The following is a 12,053-nucleotide window of genomic DNA, read 5'->3' as shown; positions in this document are numbered from 1 at the left end:
GGCTCGGGGAGTAGATGGCCGTCAGCTGCGATTGGATGGCCATCAGCTGTGGCTAGTTGGCCGTCAGCTGTAACCCTTGAGCCATTGGCCACTAATATAACTGCCGTGGCTACGCTAGCAGGAAATGGGGGCTAGCAAGAAGATGGCTGAGCCTGCAAGCGGCGCAGTGAGGGTTGCGAATAGTGTGGCTCCTGCTTCCTGTGTCTCCAGCCCAGCCTCCAGCGAGAATATAATGGTATGACTCCCCTATCTATGGCTCCGTGGGTGTTCCTTTTTGGCCTCACCATGTCCTGTGTTCTTATGTGGGCAGTGGGAGCTGACACCCCGCAGGCCGCCCTGCACAACAGTTTTCATTTTAATTTATACTTCACTTTTATCATTTAATTTATACTCTATTTATAGTTATAATTTATTTGTGCTCCACTTTTAATTTTTTTCAACAAGTATTCACTGCGTGTCTACTAAGTGCCAAGCCCCATGCTGGACTCTGGACACCTGTAGAAAGGTTTTCCAGGATATGTGAAATATCACAAAGAAGCAACAGATTAAAAGTAAGGGCAAAGGAATATAGACTACAAAGATACCACAGAGTGGATCCAATAATAAGAGCCAAAAATGTAAACCAGCATCACTCACATTCCCGCTGTGGATGGGCCACATGATGTGTGATGTCATAGACAATATAAACATTTGCATTATAAACCCAGACAGCACATAGAGGGGTCTGTTTTTCCATAGAAAAGATGGCATCTCACTAAAGTACAATATACGGTAAAAGTAATTCTGGCACTCAGGTGGGCATGGTGGTGGGGGTAGTACAGTTCAGCTCAGATCCTAGCTGGCTGCTAACCTGGTTTAACCTGGGAATGTATTTCACCATATCTGAGAGCTCAGATGGGCTGCATGGATTATAAACAACTCCAAGCTTCTCTTTGGTGATATTTTAATAAATATTTAGTGACAGTGAACTTGGAATTGTAATGTTTGGCAAGTGCCTGGGGTACAGCTGCCATTTTTCTGTTGGTGGCCGAGTACCATTCAAGGTTCTCGACTTCCCAACCATTTTTTGTTTTGCTTTAACACAGCTCACCCAGGTGGAGTAAGAGAGCCCCTGGCCCACTTATTACATTGATTCCCACTTTACAGCAGAAAAGGAATTTGCAGTAACCACAAAGGATTTTTGTACAAGCAAATTTGGGGAATCAAATTATGGACAATGGGTTTGTCGCCTTATTTATGAACTTGGGAACAACACAGGAATACTTACCTAGGTAATGACTTCAATGTTAGAAGTTTTGATCTGTAGTCCTTCTTTCTGTCCTAATTTGTTAGCAGGGTATACTGTATGTACAGACCATTCCTTGTTTAAGAAAGTCATAGCATCAGAGTAAAAAGAATATCTCCCCTTTTAGATGGCAAGAGGCCATACAGCCAGCTTATCCAGAGATAGTATCAGATATTTTTTTTGTTTTCTTGATAAGTGGAAAATATTGGTGCCAGAACTCAGCCTGGATCAGTTCTAGGAAAGCTGCTTTCCCCTGCTCTGGCCCATGAAGTAGAATAGCAAGACTGAGGAAAGGTCAATGAAAGTTACAAGCAATTTGATATGATTCTTGCCACTGTCAGGCAAAAATTATGGCCGTGACCTGTGGTGGAATTGTTGTTCGAAGCCCATGTGTTCCTCATGTCAAAAGTTGATCTGAGAATCCTGGATCTGCACAACTTGTTAAAGAGCTGGTGTAGAATTTGAGTAGAATTCTATTTGTTTATTGGTCTATAAACAAATAGACCTTTAATTTGAGCCAGGGGAGGCACAGGTTTGGACTCTGGATCTGGCCAAACAGAGCTAAGTCCATAGAGTAAAAAATAAATAATAAGCATAATTAATAAATAAAACTGGGGATCAAAGCCCACCATTCAGGAGAAGTATTAACAATTCCAGTGTCAAAAAGTCTCCCATGAGTGTTTTATTTAGCTCAAGTTTTAAAATTGGGCATTGAAGGGCCATAACCGGGCTCTAGTCAGAGACTGGTCTCATATTTGTAAAAATTGGGGCAGTTGACTTGTTTGGTGAAAACCAGGAGTGAATTTCCTAGGGGTTATCTAGTACTTGGTCCCACAGGAACTCACTTTCCAGGATAACTGCTTAAAAGCCTCTTCTCGAGTCTGCCCTTGTTGCTAGGTTCCATTCTCACCACAAGGTGTTATCAAAGTAAAGTATTTTTAAAACAGTGAAAAATGTATTCTAAACTCTTAACTTTTATGAGGTCCTGAGTGGCCTCTTCCTATTTTGTTTTTTACAGATTCCCCATTTGACTTGTTCAAGGTTATTTTAACAACCCAAGAATTCTTACGCCAAATACAGGAAAAGCAGGACCGGCATTTACGGTAACATTTTGAAATTAAGATTGAATCTAAATTATTTGCATTATGATTTTGTGGGAGAACCTCCCTTTCAGGGCACTACAATTGATGCTAATAGTTCTCAGCTATTACCAAGTTACAAGTGGATTGTTTTCCCTCAGTACTAACTAGGGGAGGGCGTGATGCTGAGGTTATAAGAACAGTCTCTGAAGCTAGACTGGCCTGGGATGGATTCCTGGCTTCTTCACTTACTGGCTTTGTCACTTCAATAAGTGTCTTATCCTCCCCAGCTTCAAAGTCCTCAATTATAAAATGTGAATAATTCCAGAACTAAATAGGGAAATGCACACAGAGGGCTTAGTACAAAGTGTAGCACATAGACACAACTCAATAAATGGCAGCTATCAATAGTAATAACGAGGCCCAAGGCCAGTAGGGTGCTCCAAATCACCCTCTGGGAACTCTTGTCTTGTCTGGAAGATGGGTAGAAGATCCTAAAGGCCGCAGTTCAGCTGAGGCCTTTCCTAGGGAAACCACTAATCACAAAAAGCTTTCCTTGACAAGCCACCTTTCTGGGTATGCAGGCCTGAGTTCAGGGAGAGCTTGACTTTTAAAGGAGCTAGCCAACAGGAAGGCTACCAACCCACCCTGCCCCCAAGCTATTCCTGTCTCTGGAGGGGGAGGGGTTAGAACAGGCATCTGGGGAACCACACCCCAAGGGCTTGCCAGGTGGCACAGGTGGCAGAGTGAGGGGAGGGAACTGCCTGATACTAAGTAAGAAGGAGCTGGGCTCCCAGGCCAGCCCAAGGCTCAGAACACTTGGAAAATGAAGAGGAGTGTAGTCGCTTCTAGCTGCTCCAGGGGTGGTGTCATCCCAGAGGACGGATGGGAAAAAGGACCTGCGTCTTTTTACTAAGCTGGCAGATAGGTTTCAGAGTTCTCCCCTTTGGCTGTCACTTCTCCATTTAGCACTTACTGTACAAATGCTGGCTTTCTTGTAGCGATCACGTGTGGGGTTTTATGTGGGTCCAGTGCAAACTGTACCCTCAGCCCCCAAACTGCATTCTTCCTTCACATGGGAAATCTGGCGTAGTTCAAACGATTTCATCCTCCCTTATCCCCACCCCCTCCAGGGGGACACCATAGCCCTTTGCTTGGGTGGGGCATTGGCAAGAAGGCTCAAGCCGCCCCACAGACTTCCTCATTGGGAGGTGGTCAGCCTGCCCCCACAGACTTCCTCACTGTCTGCCCCTCGCTCATCGCCTTCCCGCTGTCAGGTGGGCTTGGGGCAGATTGGTACAGCTGCCGCACCAGCAGACACCTAGCACAGGAGAACTTTGTGGGAACCTGGATCTTCCAAATTGCCCTCTTGAAATCCCTCCTTACTTGGCGGGGGGTGCAGCCCTCCCCACAGTGAAAGGAAAGAATCTCCTCTTCCCAACACACTGCTCTCTCCACCGGCTGAGGACCCCACAGGAAGACTCTTGTGTAGACACCGAGGGGGAGGGGACCGGCCAGGGAAGCTTCCTCTCAGTAAACCCTGGGGGAGGTGGTGGGCTCCGTTTGGGGCCATTTCCTAGAGCTTGTTGTTTGCAGCTGGGGCCATAGAGACAATTTCAGGGAAACAGAAAAATGTTCACTCAACATTCTGTACACAGATAAATGTTAATCCTGTTGTTCAAATCCTGTATATCCTCCAAAAGCACTGAGAAGCTTCTCAGCCTCTGAGTTACTGCTTCTTGCTCAACTGCTTGGCCTCTGTTCTGTGCTGCTTTAACACTGAAAGATGTTTCAGGAGGAAAATGGCTTAGAATGTCAGAGTCACTTAGATGAGTTTTCTCTCTCTGGCCTCTCGCATCCTGTCTGCTTTGGTAGTTCTCTGTGCCTTCAAACAGGTGTTTTTTCATATTTTATCCTAGAGGTAGGACTATTGAGATGCTGAAAAGACATTTTATTAAATGCAACTCCCAATTAATAACTCTTAATAAACCTAGAATGAAGTAATACTTCCTTAATATAAAATAATGCATATTGTATTGAATAATATTTAATGGGGACACACTAGAGTAGGCTCCTCAGTGGCGTAATGGGAGAGATCATGCTTCAATATTATCTGTGTAATTCACAGAACAGAGTTGCTTGGGTCTCAGCCCAGATTTAATGAATTATAACCAGTGGGGGTTGTAAGGGTTTAGAACACTGAACTAGAGGCATTCTCCTTAAAGACAAGGATGCCAGCTGTAAGGGCAAAATGTCAAACATTGTTCTGAAAGTTCTAAATAGTGAAATAAAAATAAGAAAATAAATAAATGGTAGAAATTTGGTTAAAAGAAGCATTATTTCAAATGGTATGTTATCTATCTAAAAAAGAAAAATGTTGGGCCGGCCTGGTGGCTCAGGCGGTTAGAGCTCTGTGCTCCTAACTCCGAAGGCCGCCAGTTCGATTCCCACATGGGCCACTGGGCTCTCAACCACAAGGTTGCCAGTTCAATTCCTTGAGTTCCGCGCAAGGCATGGTGGGCTGCGCCCCCTGCAACTAGCAAAGGCAACTGGACCTGGAATTGAGCTGCGCCCTCCACAACTAAGACTGAAAGCACAACAACTTGAAGCTGAATGGCACCCTCCACAACTAAAATTGAAAGGACAACAACTTGACTTGGAGAAAAGTCCTGGAAGTACACACTTGTTCCCTAATAAAGTCCTGTTCCTCTTCCCCAATAAAATCTTTAAAAAAAATAAATAAATAAAATAAAAAATAAAAAATAAATAAAAAAGAAAAAAGAAAAATGTCTCACTAATGAGTTTAGCAAGATGACTAGATTTGTGTGTATAACAACGTATTATACATATATTTGTATAATATATATATATAATATATACACACACACATATATATATCCTATATGTCAGTAATCAGTTAGAAAATATAACAAAAATGTTAATACCATAGCAACAACAAAAAAATAAAAAATAAAAACTTAGTTAAAAACTAGAACTGTACAGGATCTATATGATGAAAACTTTGAGATGTTACTGAGTAACATGAAGTTTTAAGTAAACGGAAAGACACAAATGGAAAGTCCAACAATGTAAAAGTATAAACATTTCTAAATTAGTTATAAATTCAATGTAAATCCAATTAGGATCTCAACTTTTTCAGGGAATGTGGTGACGGAATTTCACAAAATGATTTAAAAGTTTTCCTGGGAGAATAAACGAGCAACAATACCCAAGAAAGAGAGTGATGATGCAATATTTACTTCAGCAGATATTAAAAATCTAGAGTTAGGGGCAGCCAGATGGCTCCGTTGGTTAGAGCATGAGCTCTGAACAACAGGATTTGGCACATTTGGCACATTAGATTCCCACATGGGCCAGTGAGCTGCGCCCTCCACAACTGGATTGAAGGACAACAACTTGGAGCTGATAGGCCCTGGAGAAACGCACTGTTCCCCAATATTCCCCAATAAAATTTTTTTAAAAATCTGGAGTTATATTTAAAAGAGTGAGAGACTGGTGTAGAAACAAACAGACAAATAAAGGAAGATAGGAGAGTATAGAAAGAGGGAACATTTCAAATTATGGAGATGGTATTGACTAATTTACAAATGATATTGGCTAATTAATCAGTGGTGTTGCGTCATCGCCCTTGAAGGAACAGAGAAGACAGGAGAGTTTAATCCTTATCTCATGGTTGAGAATACATTTAAAATACATTAGAATACATTTCAGCTGGATTAAAGATTTAATATAATAAATAATCAAAATGCCAGAATAAAATGTAGGTGAATATTTACGTAATTATGTGTTGAGGAATGCTTTTCTAAAGATGTATACAATGAAGGATAAGACAGATATTGTTATGATAAAAGTTAAAAATGTATCGGAGTAGTGTTTTCCTTGGGAAGATTACTGACTGGGAGAAGTTGCATGGAAACATGAGGGGAGTAATGATGTGGGTGTAAAGACTCATTACACACTTAAAATTTGTCTGTGTTTCTGTATGTATGTTATCCCTCAATTTAAGAAATCAAGTAAGTTTTCTGTTTGGAAAATAATTTTAAAAGAAGTAAACTAGGAGGAAATATTTGCAACATTTATGACATAGAAAGGGTTAATTAATATCTTTAATATATAAAGAACTAAGAACTAATGTTTAATATATAAAGATTAAGCACTCTAATACAAATGCAAAAAGCACAGACAATTCACAAAAGAAAAAATACAAATAGACTATAAATAAGAAAAGATGCATAACTCACCAATAAGCAAATAAATGCAAATTAGAACCCAGTGCAGCACTATATTTTACATATTAGATTGCAAACATTAAAAAAAAATTTGATGCTCTCTAGCTGCATTATAAAGAAATTCTCCCACTTCATACACGAGTGGGCGTATAAACTACAGTTACTTTCTGGATATTTGGCATAGCAAAATGATTTATAATTAAAATGTGCCTTGACCAAGAAATTTCTGTTTTCAGAATGCTCTGAGGAGATAATCCCACAGGTACACAAACATAAGTAAAAACACAATTTATTATGATATTGTTTATAATGGTAACAAATTGGAAACCACTTACATAGCTAATCAGTAAAGGACTGGTTGGATAAATACATTGAAATATATGCAGTTGATAAAATAGATGATGTTGAAAATCTAAATTAATCAACACAGAAAAAAGAAATTCCAAGATCTTTTTAAATGGTAAAAGTATGATTTATTTATTACTTCATTTAGCAGACGTTTATGGAGTGGCCTCATGTGTCAGGCCCTTCTCTAGGCCTGAGGGATAGAACAGTGAGCAAAAAAGAAAAAAAAAATTACTGCCTTCCTGGAGCTGACATTCTAGTGGCAAATGAAAGCTAGTAAAAAGTTACATAAATTATGTAGTCTATAAAGCAGTATATACAATATGATACTGTTTTTTCTAAAAGTGTTTTGCATTGACAAATGGGAATTTTTAGTTCATGGTGTTTACCTAGATGATGGGATTTTAAAAAATTTTCTACTTCATATTTTTTGAATGAGTGTTCCCTTTAAATCAGAAGAAAATAAATGAATTTCTATTTTGACAAAAATAAAATGACAAAAATTAATTTAAAGAGCATCTGAATAATTGATATTTGCTATTTCTTTCCTCCAAAGAAATGAAAAGATCAACAACTGTCATGTGAGACAAATGTTTTGACATTAAAAAGAAGTGCTCGAATGCAAATGAAAACCACAGTGACGTGGAATAATAGAAACTCTCGTTCATCGCTAGTGGGAATGCAAATGGTACAGGCACTTGGAAAAACAGTTTGAAAGTTCCTTACAAAACCAAACATACTCTCACTATGTATGATCCAGGAATAGCACTCCTGGGTATTTACTTAAATTAGTTGAAAACTTACATCTATACAAAAACCTGCTCAAGATGTTAAGAACAGCTTTGTTTATAATTGACACAAATTGAAAGCAACTAAGATACCCTGCAGTAGGTGAATGGGTAAATAAACTGGGCTACATCCAGACAATGCATGGAATGTTATTCAGCACTAAAAAGAAATGAGCTATCCAACCATAAAAAGACATGAAGGAACATTCCAACTATATGACATTCTAGAAAAGCCAAAACTATGAAGATAGTAAAAAGATCTGTGATTGCCAGGGGCTGGTGGGAGTGGAAAGGGCTGCAGAGGTGGAGGATTTTTAGGGCAGTGAAACTAGTCTGTATGGTACTGTAATAGTGGACACGTGTCATCATTCCTTTGTCAGACCCATAGAATGTACAACACCAAGAGAGAACCATAGTGTCAACGATGGACTTTGGGTGGTAATGATGTGTCAGTGTGGGTTCATCGATTGTAACAAATGTACCCCTGGTGGGGATGTTGATAGTGGGAGAAGCTGTGCACGGAGGTGGAGCGTAGAGGGAATATGAGAAATCTCTGCAAGTTCTGCTCCATTTTGCTATGAACCTAAAACTACTTTAAAAAATAAAAATCTATTTAATTAAAAAAACAATAAGATACCACCTCATACCCATTAGGATTTCTACTATAGAAAAAAACCAAACAAACATAAAATAACAAGTGTCGGTGAGATTGTGGAGAAATTGGAACCCTTGTGCACATTGATGGGAATGTAAAAATATGTAATTGCTGGTTAAATGATTTATGATATATCCCTACTATGAAAACAGTATGGGTGTTCCTCAAAAGATTAAAAATAGAATTACCATATGATCTAGCAATTCCACTTCTGGGTTTATACCCCCAAAGAATTGAAAGCAAGGCCTCAAAGAGATATTTGCACACTTATGTTCATAGAAGCATTATTCACAATAGTCAAGGGGATAACCCAAGCATCCCTCAATGGATGAATAAATAAATGAAATGTGGGATATACATGTAACGGAATATTATTCACAGCTTTAAAAAGTAAAAAAATTCTGACACAAACAACATGAATGAATCTTAAGGACGTTGTGCTAAGTAAAATAAGCCAGTCACAAAAAGACAAATACTGTATGATTCTAAAGAAGTATCTAAAGAAGTAAAATTCATAAAGATGGAAAGTAGAATGGTGGTTGCTAAGAGGTTGGGGGAAGGGGGAGGGTGGCAATAAGAGTTTCAGTTTTGTAACATGAAAAAGTTCTGGAGATTGTGCAACAAAGTGAGTATATTTAGAACTACTAAACTTTACACTTAAAATGGTTAAGATAATAAATTTTATGTTATGTGTATTAATATTAATATTTTACCACAATTAAAAATAAAATGAAAATAAAAGTGTTCAGCCTTCCTAAGGCTGTTAAGAAACACAGACACCAAAACGGAAAGACATTGGATGAAACTTCAGTAAGGCAAATGTTACCAAACAAAATCAAAAAGCAGAGTTAAACCGGCAGGGGAATATTTGCGACCTCTGTGACAGGCAAAAAGCTACTCGTTTCACTAATGTAATATACCAAGAACACTTATAACTCAAGAAGAAAAGGGTAAACAATCTATTAACAACAGGAAAATGATCCAGCCATTCTCAGAGAAAGACAGAAAAAAAAACAAACCAAAAAGGTTAATAGAGGCCAAATGTGTTCGTTCTAATTAGTTACCAAATAATTTAAATTTTTAATTTTAAAACAAGATTCAGTGTATTAGATTAGGAAAAATTAAAAAGATGGGTAATTGCCAATGTTTCACATGGTTCTTTCAGGCACAAGGAAAGCACCATGGCTCAGTTGGCACCTATTTTCATATTTTCCTTTTTTTTTTGAAACCATTGAATGTATTTTATGATCAGGAAAAAAGCTAAACAATTCTTAAGTGGTGAGTCATATGAAAACGAACGTTTCCAAATGTAATAAACAAATGTACTGAACAAAAAACATTGATGTTCAGTGTCTGAAAGCGTATGAAGAGCAAGGTGGTCTCATACACTACTAGCAGAAGTACAAACTTGTGCAAAGTTTTTGGAGGACAATTTGGCAGTTTCATTATTTCAAATGTTCTTGCTTTAACCAAAAATTGCACTTTAAGAAATTCACCATATAGATACTCACACATGCACACAGGCACATATAAAATTTTATTAATTTCAGCAATGTTTGCACAAGTGAAAAATTAGAAATGACCCAAGAGCCCATCAATAGGATATTGGTTAAATAATTTATGGTGTTTCTCTATGGTGGAAAACGATGGTAGGGTTTAAAAATTACCTAAACTGATTTGGAAAGACATCCAAGAGTATTATTACGAGAACATGGCAAGTTTCAGAACAGTTGTAAAAACATGTTATAACATAATCCCATTTTTACGAAGCAATATACAAACGATAGGAAAAGTCTGAAAAAATCTGAAAGAATACACATCATACTGTTAACAGCAGCCATCTCTGACTCAGGTCTGTGTAAGGGACATTTGCTTTCTAAAATAAACATTTTTGTGTGTTTTGAATTCTTTGCATTGATTTTTGAAACGGGGAGGGGAACAAAGAAAGAAATGTTGAGGGTGGGTTTGCTCATACTATAAAAAAATGAGTGCTTCTGGCACGAGGTTAGCCTGCCGCCTCCCCCACCTCCTGCTCTCTATCTAAGTCGAGGAGACCCCACCTCCCTAAGCATTTCCTAAGGGCTTCAGTTTACTCAGCCAGCCTTCCTTTCTGACCTCCGGGCTCTGTGGACCCTGAATCACAACCAATCCTCTTTCATGACACGCTCTTTATTGTTTACCAGCTGATTGCGCCAACCAAGGTGTGAACGTCCACTTGGCCACGGTGCTGAATGATTAGAAGGGAGTGGAGCCAACCTTGCCACAGTGAAGGGAAACGATGCCCCTCTGGATTCCTGATCGGGGTAAGGGAGACTGGCACCCTGTCCCTGCCCAGAGAGAGAGAGACACGGAAGGAGGTCTGGGCACTAGCTCTTAGTGGCCTCTGCCAGTCAGGACTGACAGCACTCTGTCCCTGCTGGACAGCTCCCACCCCAGCAGCTGCTTTGCAGGCCCCCACCAACTGCAGAAGGATTTTTCCAGGGCCCTGCAAGATTCAGGAAAGCTGTCCAGGAGCCTTAGATTTTAGACTTAATGCTAAACACTCTGGACAGTCATCCAAGGAGGAGGAAGTATGCCTGCAGGCCCCCTTCCCTACAGGGGGTTCTCTCAGCTGCGAGCACTCCTTATCCACGTCGCCACCCCCCTCAATCCTCAGTTAATGAGGAAGACGGACCTGTACCAAGCCATGGGGCCAGGACAACTGAAACCACCAGAACTCCCATTCAGTGTCCCCAAAGCGGATGCAATTATCCGGGTCTGGTGCAAGCCCAGGACAGCTGAAAGCCGAAGGGGAATGTCACCCATACTTGGGAAAGAAATCCCCTGTGCCCCACCCACCTGCTGCTCCTCACACAGGCTCCTAAGTCCTGGGCTGAGTCACCTGGGGTCCTAGGTCACATGAAGCAGGTGTTCCACGCATGATGCATGCTCCTTCTGGTGAAGGGTAGGTATCCTGGGCACCTGGGCAGGGGGAGGTTTATAAAACACAGATGGCTGAGTCCCTCCCACAGGGTGTCAGACTCAATCCATCTGGGTGAAGCCTGGAATCTGTGTTTCTAACAGGGTCCCAGGCCATGTTGATGCTCCCTTCCAGTGGGACTGGGGACAGGACTCTGGGAACCACTGGATTTGAAGATGAAGCAGAGTCAGGAAAGCCAGTCAGGGAGCTATGGTGGCTCCAGGCCAGACAGAGCCAGAGCCTACAGCAGGGCAGGGCCCGTAAGGCATGGCAACCAGGGCCAGAGGGGAGAATGCAGAGCTGAGAGACGTTTCTGAGGAGAGGGCCACCAGGAAAGGTGACCAGGTGGTAGAAAAGCATGAAGGGGAGAGAGACGTCTGCACTGACGCGGAGGTTTCTAGCTTGAAGAGCCGAGGGGTAGGATTCCAGGAGGCACATCAGCACTGAGGGCCGGGGACAGGGGTTCTGTTTTTGGAGCGTCCTCTGGGAGTGTGTGTCTGGTGGGCAATCAGTAATCTTAGACTGTGATTGACATGAGGTATTGGGACTGGGAATGTGGAGAGAAAGGCAGTTGCCACACAGCTTGTGGTTGATGGTGCAGAAAACGCAACAGCCATCCAGGGAGAGTACATGAATTATGAAAACAGCAAGAACCACAGGACTGTGGAAAATTCTATAAGCTTGTGAGTCTT

The sequence above is a fragment of the Rhinolophus hipposideros genome, assembly GCF_964194185.1.
Source record: "Rhinolophus hipposideros genome assembly, chromosome: 12".
In the NCBI taxonomy this organism is placed as follows: Eukaryota; Metazoa; Chordata; class Mammalia; order Chiroptera; family Rhinolophidae; genus Rhinolophus; species Rhinolophus hipposideros.
The sequence above is the reverse complement of the archived record's forward strand: the minus strand, read 5'-3'. Positions refer to the sequence as shown.